Genomic DNA, 23676 nt, shown 5'->3' on the forward strand with positions numbered 1-23676 from the left:
TTAGAGTGGTTGAATTCCTGCGGTCAGAACTGCCAGCACATTTAGGTGAGTTTGAGCACCTCCGAGTCTTGTGGGTCCAAATCCCACTCTGGGACCTGAATGTGTAACCTGGCTGTCTCTGCATCTTGATTTAGAGGGAGCCATGCTCTGCGGGAGGCCTGTGCTGAGGGAAAGTGTTAAATTTAAGACCTGTCAGAGTCCTGGGTGAACTTGAAAAACCCCACACTAGACACTTGCAGAAAAATGTCTGGTAGCTGAGGGAAAGGGGGCCAAACACCTCCATCGGACAGGAGGTACAGGAGCCATAGATCCCTCAGCACCAGGTACAGGGACTATTATTTTTCTTCAACTATCAGGGTCCTGAACCGGCATGGATAACTTCACTCACAGCAACTCTAAACTGGCTCCACAATCTATTGACTCACTTTCAAGAATTCTACAGTTTTGACAATTTGTCTTCTTTTGCACATTGGTTGTCAGTCTTTGTTATTTAGAGCTTTCGTAAATTCTTTTGTATTTCTTTATTTTCATGTAAATACCTGAAGAAAACGAATGTCAAGGGGTATACTGTACATGTATGTACTTTGTATGCATATACATGAATGCGCTTTGATAATAAAGCCACTTGGACCTTTGAACTTTGAAGCACTTAATCCCCCATCAACATCAAGCTCAAGTTACTTGGCATGGTCGCGTAGTGGTGAGCAAAACGCTTTGCAGTGCAGGTGACTCGGGTACAATTTCCACTGCTGGGAGTTTGCATGTTCTCACTGTGACTGCGTGGGTTTCCTTCGGGTGCTCTGGTTTCCTCCCACAGTCCCACAAGCCAGTTGGCAGGTTAATTGGTCATTGTAAATTTTCCCATGATTAGGCTCAGATTAAATTGGGGGATTGTTGAGTAGTGTTGCTCAAAGGATCGGAAGGGCCTATTCTACGCTCTATCTCAATAAGTAAATAAATAATATGCAGTTTAGATGCCATAAATGCTTCTTGCAGCCACAGCACTGGTCATTGAAACACAAGTTAACATAAACTTAAATTAATATAATTTATGCACAATTTACAGCACACAATTGCATAAATTTCGATGTAGCATGCAATATATTTTGGGGTGGTTCAGTAGCACAATGGTTAGCATAAAACCATTACAGTCCCTGAGAATGGGGTACAATTCCAGACAGACAGACATATTTTATTGATCTCGAGGGAAATTGGGTTTCGTTACAGCCGCACCAACCAAGAATAGTGTAGAAATATAGAAATATAAAACCATAAATAATTAAATAATAATAAGTTAATCATGCCAAGTGGAAAAATAAGTCCAGGACCAGCCTATTGGCTCAGGGTTTCTGACACTCCGAGGGAGGAGTTGTGAAGTTTGATGGCCACAGGCAGGAATGACTTCCTATGACGCTCAGTGTTACATCTTGGTGGAATGAGTCTCTGGCTGAATGTACTCCTGTGCCTAACCAGTACATTATGGAGTGGGTGGGAGTCATTGTCCAAGATGGCATGCACCTTGGACAGCATCCTCTTTTCAGACACCACCGTCAGAGAGTCCAGTTCCACCCCCACAACATCACTGGCCTTACGAATAAGTTTGTTTATTCTGTTGGTGTCTGCTACCCTCAGCCTGCTGCCCCCCACTGCCTGTTAGGATTTATATGTTCTCCCCTTGTCAAAGTGGGTTTTTCAGGGTGTTCAAAATCAGAAGTCAAAATACATTTATTATCAAAGTATGTATACCTTATACAACCTTGAGATTCATCTTATAGGTAGCTTAAAACAAAGAAACCCAATAAAACCCATTAAAACTAAAGAAGACCCAAAGTCAAACACCCAATGTGCAGAGAGAAAAATGTAAAACAAACATGCAAACAATAAAAGTAAGCAAAAAGCATTCAGAACCGTAGCTCACAAAAGTGAATTCACACGGTGATAGTTGCAGGCCACAGCCACAGTTTGGTGCAGAGATGAGTAAACCTCGCAGAGTAATGAGCTGGAGTTCAGCCAGCACAGAGACGGGTAAACCTCGTGGAGCAGCGATTTCAACTGGCCCATGCCTCACCTCTGGCTCCGACACCCTGCCCTTTGCAATCTGGCCTGCCACTTAAATTGTCCAGACCTTGCTCTTCAAATCTGGACCCTGACACTGCATTATGCTCTCTGACCAGTACCCCGCCATCTCAATTCAACCCGTACCCAACTTTTCCAATTCAGCTCAGCACTTAAATCAATCAAATCTCGGGTCCTTCCTCACTCCCAGGCCCGGGTTCCAGCGCCGCCGCCTGGACTCTGCATTGCCACCGCTCCCCTCACCTCAGTTCTGCCGAATTCGCTCCAGGAATGGCCAAACGCTGGCTCGTTCCCTGCTCTCCAGCCCAGACCCCAGCCCCTTGATTCAGCCCACGCACACCACACTGCAACCTTCAAGACTTCAGTTCCCACTGCAAAACTGCCACGGCAGACGGGCAGCTCAAAAACTCGACTTCAACAGGGCGGTTACAATCTATTGTTTGCAGTGACAGTTTAGCCGAGAAAGTGCAACTAAAGAAGTGTTTAGTTGTTTTCTTTGTTGCTGAGCTTCACCAGCACCATCCTAGACCAGAAGGGTTCCAGTTTCCTCACACATTCGGAAGACTTCTGGGTGAGCAGACGAATTGGTCACAGGGGTGTAAATCGGCTTGTTGGGCTGGAAGGGCCCGTTATTGTGCTGTGTCTCTAAGTAAACAGAACAACACCACAGCAAACTGAGAGAGAGATTAAAACAAAAACCGCCTGAGGTGGAGTTATGCAATTTCAGATCGGGTTCAAGAACCTGATGGCAGTATGGAAGAAGATGTTGTTGAGCCTTGAAGTGTCAGTCTCAATGTGCCTACACTTACTGCCTGACGGCAGCATCAAGTAGAGCGCACAGCTGGATGACAGAATCCCTAATGGACATCAGCCGCCTGAGTCATCACCTCTGGAAGGTAGCCTTGATGGTGGGGAGACACATACTCATGATGGGAATGGCTGAGTCCAGCACTTGCTGCAGCCACTTGCTGTTTTGTGTGTTGTAGTTTACATACACGTCACGATGCAGCCAGTCAGAATGCTTTCCTTTTTGTTTTTTGGCAAAATAGCCACAGGAGCAGAATTAGGCCGACCCATCAAGTCTGCTCCACCATTCAATTATGGCTTATTTAGTTCCCCTTGCAACACCGATCCCCTGCTTTAGACCGTTAGACCATAACTCTTAGAAGAAGAATTAAGTCGTCAGCTGATCAAGTCTGCTCATTCATTCCATCATGCCTGATTTATTATCCGTCTCAGCCTCATTCACCTGGCTTCTCGCTGTAACCTTTGTCACCCTCACTAATAAAGAACCTATTTCCACTCTAAATAGACCCAATGACTTGTCCTCCACATCTGTCTGTGGCAATGAATTCCACAGGTTCACCACCTTCTGGCTAAAGTAATTCCTCACCTCTCTTCTAAATGGACATCTCTCTATTCTGAGGCACGCTTTCAGATTCCCACGCTATAAGAAACATTATCTCCACATCAACACAGTCTAAGGATTTCAACATTTGATAGGTTTCAATAAGATTCCCTGCCCCCATTCTTCTAAACACCAGTGAGTACAGGGCCAGAGAAATCAGTCTCCTCATACATAAACCCATTCATTCCCTGAATCATTCTTATGAAAATCCTCTGGGTCCTCTCCTATGCCAGCATATCTTTTTTAGATAAGGAGCCCAAAACTACTCACAATACTCCAAGAGTGGTCTAACGAATGCCTGGTAAAGCCTTAGCTTCACATTCTTGCTTTTATATTCTAGTCCTTTTGAAATGAATGCTAACATCGCATTTGTCTTCCTTACCACTGAAACTACAAGTTAACCTTTAGGGAATCTTGCATGAAGACTCCCAAGTCCATTTGCAGCTAAGATGTTTGAATTTTTTCCCCATTTAGAAAATAGTCTACAACTGCATTCCTTTTAGTAAAATGCATGACAATACACTTCCCTGCACTGTATTCCATTTGCTGGATCTTAACACATTCTCCCAATTGGTCTAAGTCCTTCTGCAGACTTCTTGCTTCTTTAACCCTACCTGTCCTTCCAGTTACCTTTGTTACATTCATAAACTTGGCCACAAAGCCATCAATTCCGTTATCTATGTCATTGACATACAATGTAAAGCGAATTGTTCCCTTTACAACACCACTAGTCACTGAGAGCCAACTGGAAAAGCCCCCTTTATTCCCATTCTTTGCCTCCTGCCAGTCAGCCAATCTTTTATCTACACTACTATCTTTCCTGTAATACATGGGCTCTCATCTTGTTAAACAGCCTCATGTGCAGTACCTTGTCAAAGGCCTTCTGAAAATCAAAGCAAAAAACATCCACTGACTCTCCTTTGTCTATTCTGCTTGTTATTTTCTCAAAGAATTCCAACAGATTTGTGAGACAGGATTTTCCCTGAAGGAAATAGTGCTGACTTTGAACTATTTTATCATGTGCCGTCAAGTAATAATGGACTCCAACATTTTCCCAACCATTGTAGTCAGACTAACTAGCCTATAATTTTCTTTCTTCTGCCTTCCTCCCTTTTTAAAGAGTCAAGTGACATTTGCAGCTTACCAGTCCATTTCGACCATTCCCGAATCTCCACAATCTCTTCGGCTACCTCTTTCAGAACCCTGTGCATCTGGTCGTGATGACTATCTACCTTCAGACCTTTGAGCTTCCAAAGCATTTTCTCCCTAGTAATAGCAACTAAACTCACTTCTGCCCCCGATACTCCTGAATTTCTGGCAGTGCCTTCCACAGTGAAGACTGGCGCAAAATAATTATTAAGTTCATCATTCCTCTCTCTTCCCCTTTTCCCAACCAAGATTCCCCTCTCCCTGCCCCCTTCCTACTCTTAATCCATAATAAAGACCCATATCAGAATCAGGTTTATCATTAGGTTTATATGTCATGATTTTTTATTTGCAGCAGTACTTAAAAGTACCATTTGAGGTCTGATTAGGCTTCAAGGGGTTTGTACGTTGTCCCCAATACCACATGAGTTTCCTTCAAGTGCTCTCCATCACGACCTTGGTACATGTGACAATAACAAACCAATACCAATAACAATACAGTTGATTCCTAATCATTCTAGGATGATGCAGAACGCATAATAAGCATTGGTTTGCCAGCAGTTCATTTGAATAAATACATTTTTTAAAAAATCTGCATTTATTAACAACTATTTTTATTGCTTAAACAAGATTATGTTTAAACTCCTCTCTTTTGTCTATTTCTCTCTCTCAGAGATCAAAAGCATCAATAAAACTTGATTTCTTGAAATGACTGCAGACAAACGCTCATTTTTCTTAAGTTTTATATTGTCTGAACACACTGTCATTGATGTTTTTGTCTTGCATTTAGTGTTCTCAACATATTCATTTCAATAAAGTATTGTTTTCTGACAAAGGTTACTGAAGGGTTTTTTATTGTTCCATTAACACATACTTGGGTGAATCCATCTGAATTCTTTGTTGAATTGCGTTCAATGCCATTTGAATTTCTTTATTTTCTAAAATCTCTATCTAGAGTTATGTTGAGTGACTGAAGTGATGATCGTATATTAATATTAATAAGAAATCTATTACCCTGAGCACATTTTCTGTGGTCAATGTGATCATGTAGATAGCTTCAAAAATTTGCTATGATGAGACAGTTCAATGAAACGATGTGGGAGGAATCAGAGTGTTCATTATAGAACACAAAATGCAAATCGACATCTATGCAATTTTCTGAAGGCCTGGTAAAGTTTCGGTTTTAATGAATTTAAAGTGTCTTTGAAGTATAAGAAACTTCAGATTATGAATGAACAGCCATGCAATTATAGGAGGATACAAGGTGACTGGAGGAAAGTCTAGAGAGAAACAATATAGTACATGTCAGAGGTAGTGTTTTTACTAAGAAAGGTGGCGGTGTGGAGAACTCCTGGCAGGGGTAGTGGTAGATGTAGATGCATTTGGGACATTCAATATACTCTTAGATAGGCACATAGATGATATAATAAATGAGGGCTATTTGGGAAGGACGGGTTAGATTGATCTTAGGGAAGGTTATAAGACTGGCACAATATCATGGGCCAAAAGACCTATGCAGTGCTATCGAGTTCTATGTTCTTTGTTCTATGTTAACAGATAAGATGGTTCTTCAGTCCATCTCAGAATCAGAATCAGGTTTATTATGACCAGCATATGTCGTGAAATTTGTTCATTTTGTAGCAGAAGTACAATGAAATACGTAATAATAAAAACTGTGAATTTCAGTAAATTTATATATTCAATAATTAACTTAGTACAAAAAGTAGTGAGATATTGCCCATGGGTTTAATGTTTAAGGGGAACACAGGAGAGAACTTTTTGAATCAGAGGGTGGTGAACGTGTGGAAGGAACTACCATCGCAAGGACATAGGAGCAGAATAAGGCCATTTGGCCCATTGAATTGGCTTCACCATTCAGTCATTGCTGATCCATACTGAATGGCGGTGCAGGCTCGAAGGGACGAATGGCCTACTCCTGCACCTATTTTCTATGTTTCTATCATTTCTCCTCCACCTCAGCCCCACGCTCTGGACTTCACCCCGTAACCTTTGATGCTGTGTCCAATCAAGAACCTACTAATCTTTGCATTAAATACACCTAACAACCTGGCCTCCACAGATGCTGGGGTAACAAATTCCACAAATTCACCACCTTCTGGTTAAAGATATTTTTCCGTAACTCTGTTTTAAATGTGCACTCCACTATCCTGAGGCTGTGTCCTCTTGTCCTTGGCTCCCCAACCATGGGAAACATCCTTTCCACATCTGCTCTGTCCAGGCCTTTCAACATTCAAAAGGTTTCAATCAGAAGCCCCCTCATCCTTCTAAATTCCAAAGGGTACAGACACAGAGACATCAAATGTTCCATGTATGATAACCCTTTCATTCCCAGAATCATCCTTGTAAACCTCCTCTGAAACATCCCCAATTCCAGTACATCTTCTCTTAGATGAGGAAGCCAAACCTGTTCACAATACTCAAGGACCTTTATAAAGCCTCAGCATTTCATCCCTGCTCTTTTATTCTAGGCTCTTGAAATGAATACTAACATTGCATGTACCTTCCTCACCACTGACTCTAACTGCAAATAACCATTTAGGGTGTTCGGCACAAGGACTTGCAAGTCCCTTTGCATCCCAGATTTTTGAAAATTGTCTGCATACTTATTTCTACTACCAAAGTGCATGAACATGCATTTTCCAACATTGTATTTCATTTGCCACTTTCTTGTCCATTCTCCTAATCTAAGTCCTTCTGCAGCCTATCCGTTTCCTCAACACTACCTGCCCCTCCACCAATCTTCATAGCATCTACAAACTTGGCAACAAAGCCATCTATTCTATCATCTAAATCATTGATACACAACATAAAAAGAAGCGGTCCCAACACCGACCCCTGCAGAACACCACTAGTCAGTGACAGCCAACCAGAAAAGGATCCTTTTATTCCCACGCACTGCCTCCTACCAATCAGCCAATGCTCTAAACCATGTTAATAACTTTCTTGTAGTATCATGTGCTCTTAACATGGTAAGCAGCTTCATGTGGCACCTTGTTAAAGGCCTTATGAAAGTCTAAATATACATCATCCACTGCATCCCCCTTTATCTATCTCAATTGTAATCTCCTCAATGAATTCCAACAGGTTTTTCAGGCAAGATTTTCCCTGGAAAATCTGCATAATTTAGATAGATAGATAGATAGATAGATAGATAGATAGATAGATACTTTATTCATCCCCATGGGGAAATTCAATATTTTTTCCAATGTCCCATACACTTATTGTAGCAAAACTAATTACATACAATACTTAACTCAGTAAAAATATGATATGCATCTAAAATCACCCTCTCAAAAAGCATTAATAATAGCTTTTAAAAAGTTCTTAAGTAGTTTACTTAAATACATTGAGTCCTAACCCCGGCACTTTAACATATCTTACTCCTGGCGGTTGAATTGTAAAGCCGAATGGCATTGGGGAGTATTGATCTCTTCATCCTGTCTGAGGAGCATTGCATCGATAGCAATTGTCCTATCTTGTCCTGTGTCACCAAGTACTCCATAACCACATCCTTAAGAATTGACTCCAACATCTTCCCAACCACTGAGATCAAGCTTAGTGGTCTATATTTTCCTTTCTGCTGCCTCCCTCCTTTCTTAAAAGGTGGAGTGACATTTGCAATTTCCCAATCTTCTGGCACCATACCAGAGTCCAATATTTTTGAAAGATCATTACTAATGCCTCCACAATCTCTACTGATATCCCTTTCAGAACCCTAGGTGCAGTTCATCTGGCCCGGGTGACTTATGCACCCTTAGGTCTTTCAGCTTTTTGAGCATATTCTGCCTTGTAACTGCACTCACTTCTCTTCCCTCACACCCTTCAACGTCTGGCACACTGCTAGGCTTATTATCACCGGCATGTATCTTGAAGTTTGTTAACTTAGCAGCAGCAGTTCAATGCAATACATAAAATAGAGGAAATTCAATCAATCAATCAGTTACAGTATATGTATATTGAATAGATTAAAAATTATGTGAAAACAGAAATAATATATATTCAAAAAGTGAGGTAGTATTCACAGGTAATCTTCTCAAAGAATTCCAACAGGTTTGTCAAGTAAGATTTTCCCTTAAGGAAACCATGCTGACTTTGTCCTACCTTGTCCTGTGTAACCAAGTATTCCATAATCTCATCCTTAACAATTGACTCGAGCATCTTCTCAACCACTGAGGTCAGGCTAACTGGTCTATGATTTCCTTTCTACTGCCTCCCTCCTTTTTTAAAAAGTGGAGTGGCATTTGCAAACTCCCAATCCTCTGGCACCATAGCAGAGTCCAAATATTTTTGAAAGATCATTACTGATACTCCACAATCTCTACCGCTTTTTGAGCACCTTCTCCCTTGTGATGGTAACTGCACTCACTTCTCTTCCCTCACACCCTTCAACACCTGATGTGCTGCTACTGTCTTCCGAAGTGAAGACTGATGCAAAATATTCATTAAGTTCATCTTCCATCTCCTTGTCCTCATTATTATTTCTCTGGCCTCATTTTCTAGTGGCCCTGTATCCACTCTCATCTCTCTATTTTTTACATACTTGAAAAATCCACCTTAATATTGTTTGCTAGCTTGCTTTCATTTTGCATCTGTTCCCCCCTTGTCATTCCTTTAGTTGCTTTCTGTAGGTTTTTAAAAGCTTCCCAATTCTCTATCTTCCTGCTAATTTTTGCTTTGTTATGTGCCCTCCCTTTTGCTTTTACGTAAGCGTTGACTTCCCTTGTCAGCCACGGTTGTCCTCTTTTGTCATTTGATTATTTCTTAGTTTTGGGATTCATCTATCCCGCACCTTCCTCATTTTTCAGAGATACTCACACCATTGCTGCTCTGCTGTCATCCCTGCCAGCATCTCCTTCCGATTTATTTTGGCCAGCTCCTCTCTCATACCACTGTAATTTCCTTTACTCCACTGAAATACTGTTACATCAGACTTTACTTTCTCCCTATCAAATTTCAAGTTGAACTCAATCATTGTGATCTCTACTCCTAAGGGTTCTTTTACCTAATCGCCTCCAGTTCATTACATAACACCCAATCCAGTATAGCTGATCCCATAGTTGGCACAGCAACTAACTGTTCTAAAAATCTTGTAGATGTTCAACAAACTCATTCTCTTGAGTTCCATTACCTACCTGATTTTCCCAATCTACCAGTATGTTAAAGTTTCCTATGACTATCATAACATTGCCCTTTTGACACATTTTTCCTATTTCCCGTTGTAATCTATGGCACACATCGCAGCTACTGTTTGAAAGCTGGTATATAGCTACACCTGGGTCCTCTTACCCTTGCTCTTTCTTTACCTAACCCATAAGGACTCTACATCTTCCGATCCTATGTCACATCTTTCTACTGATTTGATGACATTTTTTTACCAGCAGAGCCACACCACTCCCTCTGCCTACCTTCCAATCCCTTCAATACAAAATATAATCTTGGATAATCAGTACCCAACTACAATAATACTTCAGCAATGATTCAGCGATTTCCACAAGATCATGCCTGAAAATCTGTAACAGTGCAACAAGATCATCCACCTTATTTCTTATACTCCGTGCACTGAGATATAACACTTCGGATGCTGTATTTGGTACACTTTTTGACTCTGCATCCCTAATGAATCTCGGCCTGCTGGCTGTAATTTTGTCCTATCATCTACAAGTCCTTCCTGATAGTTTGATTGCACGCTATCTTTGCTTTTTTATCATCCATCCTGTCCTGAATCCCTTCACTCTGGTTCCCACCCCTCTGCCAAATTCATTTAAATCCTCCCCAACAGCTCTAACAAACCTGTCTACAAGATTATTAGACCCCCTCGGGTTCGGATGCAACCCGTCCCTTTTGAACAGGTCATACCTCCCCCAGAAGAGATCCCAATGATCTAAGAACTTGAAGCCCTGTCCCCTGCATCAGCTTCTCAGTCACATGTCTACCTGCCAAATCATCTTGTTTCTACCCGCAATGGCATGTGGCATAGATAGCAGTCCAGAAATTACTACCCTGGAAGTCGGGCTTCTCAACTTTCTGCCTAGCTCTCTAAATTCTCTTTTCAGCACCTCATTGCATTTCCTTTTTATATCATTGTTACCAATAGATACCAAGACATCTGGCTGCTCTCCCTCCCTCTCCAAAATGCTGTGGACAGGATCCAAGATGTCCCTGAACCTGACACCTAGGAGGCAACATACCATTGGGTGTCCTGTTCATGTCCACAGAATCTCCTGTCTGTTCCACTGACTATGAGTCCTCTACCACTCTGGCTCCCCTCTTCTTCCTCTTTCTCTTCTGTACTGCGGACCCATGCTCAGTGCCAGTACCCTGGTCTCCGTGGCATTCCCCTGGGAGGTCATCCCCCACAACAGTAACTAAAGTGGTATACCTATTACTGATGGGAATGGCCACAGGGGTGCTCTGTGCTAACTGCCTCTTCACATTTCCACTTCTCCTAACAGTCACCCAGCCACTCACCTCCTGCAGCTTCAGGGTGACTATTTACCTGTCTCTGATTGATTATCTCCTCACCCTCCCATACAACCCAAAGGTCATCCAGCTGCCTAACATGTACTAACATAGTACATTCAGCCAGAGACTCATTCCACCGAGATGCAAAACTGAGCGTCATAGGAAGTCGTTCCTGCCTGTGGCCATCAAACTTTACAACTCCTCCCTCAGAGTGTCAGACACCCTGAGCCAATAGGCTGGTCCTGGACTTATTTCCACTTGACATAATTTACTTATTATTATTTAATTATTTGTGGTTCTATATTTCTACACTCTTCTTGGTTGGTGCGGCTGTAACGAAACCCAATTTCCCTCGGGATCAATAAAGTATGTCTGTCTGTCTGTCTGTCTTCAAGGAGTTGCAGTTGGATGTACTTCACATTCCCAGAGCCGTCACTTCTTTCGAGCCGAAGCCTCCTTTGAGCCGAAGCCAGACAGTCCAATTCTCTCCACTGACCTTCTCCCAACAATGGCCCTCCCTTCTGTACTTTTATTTAATTTGCAATGCTCTGCTCCTGCCACTGATTAGGCCAATGGAATGAGTCCAAACACTCGCAGAGGTCTCCTTTTAAATAAGTGTCGCCGAGCTGTGAGAAACATCCTCCCAATATTGATTGTGCTGCTGGAATGAGCCCGAACGCCTGCTAAGCTTTGCTCCCCCTGTGGTGCATATGAGATCTATTTCAATATTTAAGAGAAGTTTGGGAGGGGTATGGAGGGCTAGTAATAGCCTATTACTATTAGATGAGCCAACGGTAATGGGTAACAATCATCAAGGCAGGTGTGGTAGGCGAGTGGTGTTGAGCACCATCTACCAGTCTCTCTCCCTTTCTCTTCTTCTTTCTCTCTCTCTGTCTCCCCCTCCACTCGGAGGAAGATCCCTGTTTGAATGGTCTCTCTCTCTCTCTCTTCCTCGATGCTACCGGAGAATGGTGCTGATGGCCTGGCTCTCAGGCAAGGTTTGTGTTTTGGAATCTGCAGTTCATGTTATGATGTGTTTCTGGTTTCTGGTCATTCCTGTTTTGGCTGCTAGTTCGGGCGATTTTGAATCATGGCAGCCTCCAGGTAATGAACACTGGGCAATACTGAATACGCCTGGACTCTTTTGATTTTATAACTTTATGACCCTTCATAACAAGGGGAGTTGAATATAGAGCAAAGAGGTCCTTCTGCAGTTGTACAGGGTCCTGTGAGACCACATCTGGAGTATTGTGTTCAGTTTTGGTCTCCAAATTTGAGGAAGGACATTCTTGCTATTGAGGGAGTGCAGCGTAGGTTCACGAGGTTCATTCCTGGGATGGTGGGACTGTCGTATGTTGAAAGGTTGGAGTGACTGGGCTTGTATACACTGGAATTTAGAAGGATGAGAAGGGATCTGATTGAAACATATAAGATTATTAAGGGATTGGGCACGCTAGAGGCAGGAAACATGTTCCCGATGTTGGGGGAGTCCAGAACCAGAGGCCATAGTTTAAGAATAAGGAGTAGGCCATTTAGATCAGAGTTGAGGAAAAACTTTTTCACCCAGAGAGTTGTGGATTTATGGAATGCTCTGCCTCAGAAGGCAGTGGAGGCCAATTCTCTGGATGCTTTCAAGAGAGAGTTAGATAGAGCTCTTATAGATAGCAGGGTCAAGGGATATGGGGAGAAGGCAGGAATGAGGTACTGATTGTGGATGATCAGCCATGATCCCATTGAATGGCGGTGCTGGCTTGAAGGGCCGAATGGCCTACTCCTGCACCTATTGTCTGTTTAATATTCTGTGTTTATCATTTGTTTTTTTATGTTGCCTTTTGCACAATTCATGATATGGTTTCTTTCGTGCGTGAGGGGGGCTTGATTTTTTCTTTGAATGGAGTTCATGGTAATTCTTTGTTCTGTGGCTGTCTGTGGGGAAGACACATCTCAGGAATGTATACTGCATACATACTTTGATAAAAAATGTACTTTGGATCTTTGAATCTTTTGAATCTTTAAATTTTCCCCCAGTGAAATCTAAAACTATGAGATTTAGGTATAGGGTGAGAGGGGAAAGAATGAAAAAGGATCTAAATGTCAACTTTTTCACCCAATCGATAATGAGCATACAGTGTGAGCTGCCAGAAGTGTTTGAGGCACATACCAGAGAATCATTTAAGAAGCACTCAGCTAGGTACACGGAGGGGCAGGGATTAGAGAGGTACGGGTCAAATGCAAGAATTTGGAACCAGCTGGATGGGCAGCATGGATTGGTTGGGCCAAAAGGCCTGTTGTAATCTGTACTGCTCTATCCTCTCTGCAAATCATCACCTTGTTGTATACAGAGGCTTCTGAGACCCTGAGAACTGAAAAGCAATTCTGTTTGGACTTTAGCCATCTGCTGTATTGCTCCTAGTAGGGTCACCCATGGCGGTATGATCAAGGGGCTTATGCCAGTCAAAGAATGACCAAACTAAGACCTAAACAGTGGAGCTTGTAGAAGATGGTGACAAATCACAATGGCAGTGAAGGTGGAGGAAGACTGTGGCAGTGAAGTGATACTGGTCATCTTGCACTTCATGTCACTGGACTCTGAGTCCAGTTTGTCAAGGACCATGTGGTGGATGCTGTGCATCAGCCTCCCCACGTTAAACAAAGTCATCCGCAGTCATTCTGCATCTGGGGATACAACTACTAAGGGGACATTGTATTAGACTCATGTGATTGCACTAGTGCTCTATAATGATGACTTTGAAAAGATGCCAGAGGTAATTTCAAACCAATTTGACAATTTAGAGTAATAAAAACTGGTAGAAAGAGGAAATTTAATCAACTTTGTACCCAGTGGCCACTTTATTAAGTATAACTGCACATTAATGCAAAGATCCAAATAGTCTATCATGTGGCAGCCACTCAATGCATACAAACCTGCAGACAAGGTCAAGAGGGGTTCAGTTGCTGTTCAAACCAAACGTCAGAATGGGGAAGAAATGTGATCTAAGTGACTTTGACTGTGGAGTGATTGCTGGTGCCAGACAGGGTGGTTTGAGTATCTCAGAAACGGCTGATCTTCTGGTACCTTCTTGCACAGAAGTCTCTAGAGTTTACAGAGAATGGTACAAAAAAACCAAAAGACATCCAGTGAGCAACGCACACCAAAGGCTGGAGAATCTCAGCAAGCCTGGCCGGGCAAGTTCCTCCAGCCTTTGGTGTGTGTTGCTCACATTTCCAGCATCTGCAGATTTTCTCTTGTTTGAGACACCCAGTGAGCAGCAGTTCTGTGGGTGAAAACATCTTGTTAATGACATGGCAGAGAAGAATGGCCAGACTGGTGCAAGCTGTCAGGAAGGTGACAGAAACTCAAAATAGGGTAGAAACAGGAAGATTTGGCAAACAAATGCGTGGCTGAGAAGTCGGTGCATGGGGCAGGGCTTCAGGTTCTTGGATCATTGGGATCTCTTCTGGGGGAGGCATGACTTGTACAAAAGGAATGGGTTGAACCTGAACCTGAGGAGAATCAATATTATTGCAGGTTAGAGCTGTTGGGGAGGGTTTAACGAAATTCGGCAGGTGAATGGAAACCGGTATGAAGGGACTCAGGATAGGACGGATGATTTAAAAAATCAAAGATAGCGTGCAGTCAGACAGTCAGGAAAGGCAGGCAGATGATTAGGACAAAATTGCAGCCAGCAGGGTGAACATAAGTGCATTAGGGATGCAGAATCAAAAAGGGTAATATTCAAGGTGTGAAATCTCAATGCACGGTGTATAAGAAATAAGGTGAATGATCTTATTACACTATTATGGATTGTTGGGTAGGATGTTATGGCCATCACTGAATCATGGCTGAAGGATGATTGTAGTTGGGAGCTTAATGTCCAAGGTTACACCTTGTATCGGAGGGATAGGAAGGTAGGCAGAGGGAGTGACATGGCTCTGCTGGTAAAGTAATGGCATCAAATCATTAGAAAGATGTGACATAGGATCGGAAGATGTTGAATCTTTGTGGGTTGAGTTAAGGAACTGCAAGGGTAAAAGGACCCTAATGGCAGTTATATACAGGCCTTCAAACAGTAGCAGGGATTTGGACGACAGATTACAACAGGAAATAGAAAATCTGTGTCAAAAGGGCAATGTTATGATAGTCAAGGGAGATTTCAACAAGCAGATAGGTTGGGAAAATCAGCTTGATAATGGATCTCAAGCGAGTGAATTTGTTGAATACCTACGCGATGGCTTTTTATAGAGTTTTGTCATTGCCAGGGAATCGGCTATACTGGATTGGGTGTTATGTAATGAACCAGAGGTGATTAGGGAGCATAAGGTAAAAGAATCCTTCGGAGGCAATTCTCACAATATGATTGAATTCAACTTGAAATTTAATAAGAAGAAAGTAAAGTTTGACGTAGCAGTATTTCAGTGGAGTAAAGGAAATTACAGTGGTATGAGAGAGGAGTTGGCCAAAGTAAATTGGAAGGAGATGCTGGCAGGGATGACGGCAGAGCAGCAATGGCTTGAGTTTGCGAATACAAATGAGAAATGTGCAGGATAGATGTATACCAAAAACAAAGAAATACTCGAAGGGCCAAATAGTACAACCTTGGTTGAGAAGGGAAGTCAAAGCTAGTATAAAAGCAAAAGAGTGGGCATACAACAAAGGGAGAATTAGTGGGAAGATAGGAGATGGAAGATGAACTAAATGAGTATTTTGCATCTGTGTTCACTTGGAAGACACAAGCAGTGTGTCAGATGTTGAAAGGTGTGAGGGAAGAGAAGTGAGTGCTGTTACTGTTACAAGAGAGAAGGTGCTCAAAAAGCTGGAAAAAAGGGTATATAAGTCACCTGGGCCAGATGAACTGCACCCTAGGTTTAAAAAGAGGTAGTGGTAGAGATTGTGAAGGCATTAGCAATGATCTTTCAAAAATATTTGGACTCTGGTATGGTGCCAGAGGATTGGGAGATTGCAAATGTCACTCCACTTTTTAAGAAAGGAGGAAGGCAGCAGAAAGGAAAATATAGATCAGTTAGACTGACCTCAGTGATTAGGAAGATGTTGGAGTCAACTGTTAAGGATGAGGTTATGGAGAACTTGGTGACACAGGACAAGATAGGACAAAGTCAGCATGGTTTCCTTATTGGAAAGTCTTGCTTGACAAACTTGTTGGAAATCTTTGATGAGATTACCCGTGAACACTATCTCATTTTTTAAAATATATATCATTTCTGTTTTTGCATGATTTTTAATCTGTTCATTATACATATACTGTGATTTATTTATTTATTTTAATCTATATTATGTATTGCATTAAACTGTTGCTGCTAAGTTAACAAATTTCACAACACTTGCTGGTGATAATAAACTTGATTCTGATTCTAATTTTGATCCTGGTAGGATAGATAAAGGGGTTACAGTGAATGGTGATTACTTGGATTCTCCGTAGCCCTTTGACAAGGAGCCACACATGAGGCTGCTTACCAAGTTAAGAGCCCATGGTATTACAGGAAAGTTACCAATATGGTTAAATCATTGGCAGATTGGTAGAAGTCCATGAATGGGAATAAAAGGATCCTTGTCTGGTTGCCTGCCATTGAGTAGCGGTATTCTGCAAGGGTTGGTGTTGGGACTGCTTCTTTTTATGCTGCATATCAATGGTTTAGATGAGGGAATAGATGGCTTTGTTGCTAAGTTTGCAGATGACACGAAAATTGGTGGAGGGTCAGGTTGTGTTGAGGAAACAGGAAGGCTGCAGAAAGGCTTAGACAGATTAAGTCTGTCTAATACTTATTAATACTATTAAGTCTGAATAATACTTATTTTTTACTGAGTTAAGTATTGTATGTAAGTAGTTTTGCTACAACAAGTGTATGGGACATTGGAAAAAAAGTTGAATTTCCCCATGGGGATGAATAAAGTATCTATCTATCTATCTATCTATCTAAGTGGACGGGCAATAAAATGACAAATAAAATACTGTACAATGTTGGAAAATGCATGGTCATGCTTTTCAGTAGAAGAAATAAATGTGCAGACGATTTTCTCAATGTGGAGAAAATCCAAAAATCTAAGATGCAAAGGGACTTGGAAATCCTTGCACAGAACACCCTAAAGTTTAACATGCAGCCTGAGTCCGTGGTGAGGAAGGCAACATTCATTTCCAAGAGGTCTAGAATATAAGACTATGGCTAAGGTTTTATGAGGCACTGGTGAGCCCTCACCTTGAGTATTGTGAACAGTTCTGAGCTCCTTATCTAAGAAAAGATGTGTTGTGTTTGAGCAGGTTCAGAGGAGTTTTGGAAGAATGATTCCAGAAATGAAAGTGTTATCATACAAAGAACGTTTGATAGCTCTGGGCTTGTACTCACTGGAATTTAGAAGGATGAGGGGTGATTTCGTTGAAACCTTTTGAATGTTGTAAGGCCTAAACAGGTACGAAGTAGATTTGGAAAGGATGTTTCTCATAATGGGGGAGCCTCGGACAAGAAGGCACAGCCTCAGGATAGAGGGGCATCCATTTAAAACAGAGATACAGAGAAATTTCTTTAAACAGAGGGTGGTGAATTTGTGAAATTTATTATTACATACAGCTGTGGAAGCCAGGTCATTCGGTGTATTTAAGGCAGAGCTTGATAGGTTCTTGATTGGCTAATTGGACATGGCATCAAAGGATACAGGGAGAAGGCTGAGGAGGGGAAATAGGGAGCAGCCATGATTGAATAGTGGAGCAGACGCAATGTGACAAATGGTCTAATTCTACTCCTATGTTTTATGGTCTAACTACGTGATACAACAGTTGTGAGTAGAAGAGCATCTCCGAATGCACAGTCCGTCTAACCTTAAAGTAGATGGGCTACAGCAGCAGAAGACAATGAAAATACACACAGTGGCCACTTTATTAAGTAGGGGAAGGTAACAACTGCAGTTTCTGCTGAGTGTAACTACTGCTGATGTCACTTTGCAAATATTTTATCATTTTTTTAAACACAAAATTCAGCAGATGTTGGAAATCCAGAGCAACACACATGCAAAGTACTGCAGGAAATCAGCCATTTAGGCAGCATCTATGGAAAGGAATAAGGAATTTACCTTCTTATCCTGGCTTCTGTCCCCTTCCTTACCAGTCCTGATGATGGATCTTGGCTGTTTATTCGACTGTTTATTCCTCTCCATAGCTGCTGCTTGACCTGCTGAGATCCTCCAGAATTTTGTATAATCCTTTGTCATTGAGATTTGAGAAGGAGCTATTTAAACAGGCTATTCTTGTTGTATATAGCTGCTGACCCTTCTTGCTAAAGCTTCACAATGGTCTGCAAAAAGCATAGATCAAGTTGGATAGCCAGAGCCTTTTTCCAAAGACTAATATAAGAGGACATACTTTTAAGGTGATAGATGGAAAGTATAAAGGGATGTCAGAGTTATTTGTTTTGACACAAAAGATGGTGGGTACGTGGGACAGCCAGCTAGGGGTAGTGGTAGAGACAGTTACATTAGGGACATTTAAGAAACACTTAGATAGACATATAGATGAAAGAAAAATGGAGGACTACGTGGAAGGAAAGGGTTAGATTTAGCCGGCATGGTAGTGTAGTGGTTTACAGTATAGGCAAATCTAGTTTAATTCCTACAATGATAATGTGTCATCATCTTCCACAGTCTCCACTGTTGAGGTCTTGGTTTGATTTCTCTTTGTCTGGAACCTACTCCTTGATCTTATCGTCACAGGTACCCGTACTAGAAGCGAAACACCAAACGACCAAAGTCTAAACAGAATTGCTGTTGGGTTCTCAGGATTTCACCAGCCTCCCCACTACAACAAGATGATGATCTGCAGAGAGGATAGAGCAGTACAGCTTGGATACAGGCCTACAGCTCAACCAATTCATACTGTCCACCCGGCTAGGTCCAAATTCCTGCATTTGGTCAAAGTCTCCCTAAGGAATTTCTAAGTTCTCCCTGTGACCGTGTGGGTTTCTGGTTTCCTCCCACAGTGCAAAGACATACTGGCTGATAGTTTAATTGTTCATGGTAAATTGTCCTGTGACTAGGCTGGGGTTAAATCAGGAGATTGCTGGGTGGCACAGCTCAAAGGGCCAGAAAGGCCTAATCTGCACTGTAACTCAATAAATAAAAAATAAATGGACTGTTCTTGGAACAGGTTAAAAGTTTGTCAAAACATTGTGGGTCAGAGAGTCTGTACTGTGCTGTGGTGTTCTATGTTCTATGTGTTATTAAACCTACTTGGTTTCAAACATCAGCTGCCAATTAACTGCTCCAAATGTCAGCTCTGGCCCCCAACTAAATTTAATTTAAACAGCCTTTAATGTCCTTCTTTAATGTGAGATGGATCCCTCTGGGTTTTATATTTAATGCAATATGATTATTAATTATAATTAGTAATTATATGCATTTCCAGCTTAGTATCATGATACACAGTAAATAGGAATTAGTCACAGATCCAAGCTGTTCCATTTCTAAACACCAATGACATTTCTTTGTGGCCAACATAGATGATTTATTGAAAATTTATGCAAGGAACCTCCAAATCATCTATCTGATGTGATCGTTACTCATGAAATTTGCATTAAGGGCACAAGCTTCAAAGACTGGGAAATGTTCGGAATGGCGTTGCTGATTACAAAGTCACACTGATTACTGAGCCCTTGGAAAACACAGGGCCTGGATGTGCTTTGCAGACAGATTAAGACTGTTTTTAAAATCAAAATTAACAGTTGTGTCAGGAATTGTAGAGGAGGTTTGACCCAAAAGCAGAGCAATAGAGAGGATTTGGCAGTGAATGATAACTTTAATAATAGATCACAAAACAACAAGTCACGGGGGGCCACAAAACAAGAAAACTAAACACACCAGGCAACAAGGTAAACTTTAGGTAGGGGTAGTGGAAGCTAGAAGCAACTGGTTGAGGCTAGCTGGTTCAATGAATGAACAAGGTCCATGAATGTGAACTGGGGTTAAATAGGCTGCAGGTGAGGAGTCTGGAACAAGTGGCAGGTGAATCCTGTTAGCTGGGTGGAGACTGAGAGTTGCCTGCACATGCAGGCTGGGAGTTATCAGTGGGAGCAGACCTGACAATACACTCAGTATCTCCTGTACTTAACAAAGTGGCTATCTCACCTCTATCCAGATTCAGTCTAGATGACGTTCTCCATTTAGTTCCTAAACTTAGTATTCAGATGTTCTTCTCCACTTATGAAGCCATTTAAAATGTCTGACTGCTGTCTGTAAGGAGTTTGCATATTCTCCTCATGGCTGTGTGGGGTTTCCTCTGAGTGCTCTGGTTTCCTCCCACAATCCACGGAGGTACGTACCGATTAGTAGGTTCATTAATCACTGGGTGTGCTTGGGTGGCTCAGGCTCATTGAGCCGGAATGTTCTTTTACCATGCTGCTGCGCTGTATCTCTAAATGAAATAAAAATTAAAAATAAATAAAATATTTAGCTGTAGCATGTCTTGATGGCTTTATAGAGACACAAGAGGCTGCAGATGCTGGAATCCGGAGTTAAAAACAATCTGCCGGTGGGGCTCAGTGGGTCAAGAAGCATCGGTGGAGAGGAGGGGAGCTGAGTAATAGACTACTGATACCCAACATCAACAATGATGCCAAAAGCTACTTCCACAGACACTAAAGGATGTTTGGTTCAACGTAGTCAGAAACTGTGCTTACTTGTGGCCTTCTGCTTCTGTAGCCCATCCATTTCAATGTTCAACATGTTGTGCATTCAGAAACACTCTTCTACACATCACTGTTGTAACCTTTGAAGTACTGTCTTCTTGAACCATTCTGGCCACTCTCTGACCTCTTTCATTGACAAGGACTGCCACTCACAGAATGTTCTTTTGGTTTACACACCATTCTCTTTAAACTCTAGAGACTGTTATCTGAGAAAAATCCAGGAGATCAGTATTTTCTGAGATACTCAAACCACCCCATGTGGCATCAACAATCATTCCACGGTGAAAGTCACTTAGATCACATTTCCTCTCCATTCTGACATTTGGTCTGAACAACAACTGAATCTCTTGACCATATCTGCATGCTTTCAAGCATTGAGTTGCTGCCATATGATTGGCTGATTAGATATTTACATTAACAAGCAGGGGTTCAGGTATATCTAATAAAGTGTCCACTGAATGTATATGACTTGAATGGCACTAACTAACAGTTCATTATAGCAGATGGATCCCGGCTGTAGAGTCATCAGTTTGTCCACGTCAGTGTAAGTTCTGAATGGCCAAGGAAAGCTGAGGATCTGGAGAGGGTGTCACAAGGGAAATGTGCAGGTAAGTAAGGTGTGATGACTACTAGTCATTTAAATCAAGATTCAAGATTTAGCATTGTTTATTGTCATTCTTCAGTACATAAGTGTAAAGGAGAACAAAATGATTGTGACTCCAAATACAATGCAGCATATAAAATACAAGCATAAAGGACACAGTAATTATACACTCAGGTACACTTGTATACATATTCATTTTACGCAAATATCTAAATAGCCAATCACTTGGCAGCAACTCAATGCATGAAAGCATGCAGACAAAGTTAAGAGATTCAGTTGTTGTTCAGACCAAACATCAGAATGGAGAGGAAATGTGATCTAAGTGACTTTTACTGTGGAATGATTGTTGGTGCCAGACGGGGTGGTTTTTGAGTATCTCAGAAACTGCTAATCTCATGAGATTTTCACACACAACAGTCTAGAATTTACAGAGAATGGTGCAGAAAAGAAGGAAGACATCCAGTGAGTGGCATTTCTGTGGGTGAAAACACCTTGTTAATGAAAGAGGTCAGAGGTGAATGGCCAGACTGGGTCAAGCTGACAGGAAGGTGACAGTAACGCAAATATCCACACTTTACAACACTGGTGTACAGTGGAGCATCACTGACTGCTCTATACATCAAACTTTGACGTGAATGAACTACAGCAGCCAGGTTCCATTCCTGTAATTAATAAAGCGGTCACTGAACGTTAATATAAAAGCAAGCTTCTGAAACAGTGTTCTATTCACTGTTGAGTGTGGTCTCATATACATTAAGAACATCATTCTTTTTGCAGTAGTTACTAATGTAACTACATGCATTTTTAATTTCAAAGAGAAAATTTTTATAATGATATTTTAAGAAGATATTCAACCCTTCAGAACCTTTCCACTCCGCAGGGAAAAATCCTATTAATCCCATTCCCCTTCCTTAATTCCCTCTTCTCCGACAACCTCTCTTCCTCATGCACTCATCAACTCCCTGTTGATTATATTTTAGCTATTAACCAACTTGAAGAGATCATTTACAGGAGAGACTAAGCCTACCGGCACATTCTTGCGCTATGGGAGGAGACCCATGCAGGAGCAGAGAGAACACGGAGACTCTGAAGAGACAAAGCCTGAGGTCGGTATTGAACTCACCATGCTATAACACTACCTGCCCTGTCACCATCTCAGATTGAGTCACTAGAGGATGACAACTATCAAGCGTAGAACCCTCGAGCACCAATGCTGAGCATTTACTTTGCATATTATTTAATGAGTACTGCTTCACACAGTTAGTGAAGATATCCAGATTAATTATTCTAGATATCTATCCATTGCGTACACTCAGCTGTAGGTGTGCTGCAGAAATCAGAAGGCAAGGGGGAGATCAGCCAGTGGTGTCACCTGACCTTCGCTGTGGTCATTGTTTAAAGTCCACAACTCAATCTGTTACAAGACATACCCAATCACGCCAACATCTAGGGCTTAGACGCTCTAACTCTTCAGAGTCTGTATAGCTGGTGCAGTCCCTTTAAGGGTTCAACCCCGTCTCACTAATTGGCAATCATGTTTGGGTGCCAAAGCTCAATCATAAGCTCAACTAGAAGTATCGTCTCATGTTTTGTTTGTGCTGAGTTCTCATTCGAGTATTATACCATGTCTCAAACCTTGCCTTGGTTACTCCAGCATTTGGGTCCTAACCATCCTTGTCAAGGTCTCTGGTCACACCAGTCTAAACTCATGTAAGAGTTTTTTTAAGATTAGCTTTATTTGTCACATGATTGTCCAATGAAACATTGGCACAGGAAAGCAGCATCCATCATCAGGTATACCCAACTACCCAGAAAATGGGTGACAAGAGGCTGAGAGGTGGTGATTGTGAGGGGGCTTGATAGAATAGATGTTTGATAAAACATGGTGCACTTATAAGGGGCTTCCTTAATTAGGTGATGTGGTCTCAGAAAAGGGGACTGTCTAATCTTGAAAGATAAGAAGAAACATCTTTAGCCTGAACATTAGAAGTATGGTTAGGCCATGGAGTACTGTGTTCAGTTCAGGTTTGCCTCATTATAGCAGGGATGTAGAGGTTTTAGAGAAGGTCCAGAGGAGATTCACCAGGATGCCACCTGGATTAGAGAAGGTCTTAAGAGGACAGACTGAGTGAACTAGGGCTTTCCTCTTTGGAGTGAAGGTTGATGAGAGGTGAACAAGATGATAAAAGGCCTAGAATAAGTGGACAGCCAGAGACATTTCTCCAGGGTGGAAATGGCTTGTACAAGGGGGCAAATTTTTAACGTGATTGGA

The sequence above is a fragment of the Hemitrygon akajei genome, chromosome 12, assembly GCF_048418815.1.
Source record: "Hemitrygon akajei chromosome 12, sHemAka1.3, whole genome shotgun sequence".
Lineage (NCBI taxonomy): Eukaryota > Metazoa > Chordata > Chondrichthyes > Myliobatiformes > Dasyatidae > Hemitrygon > Hemitrygon akajei.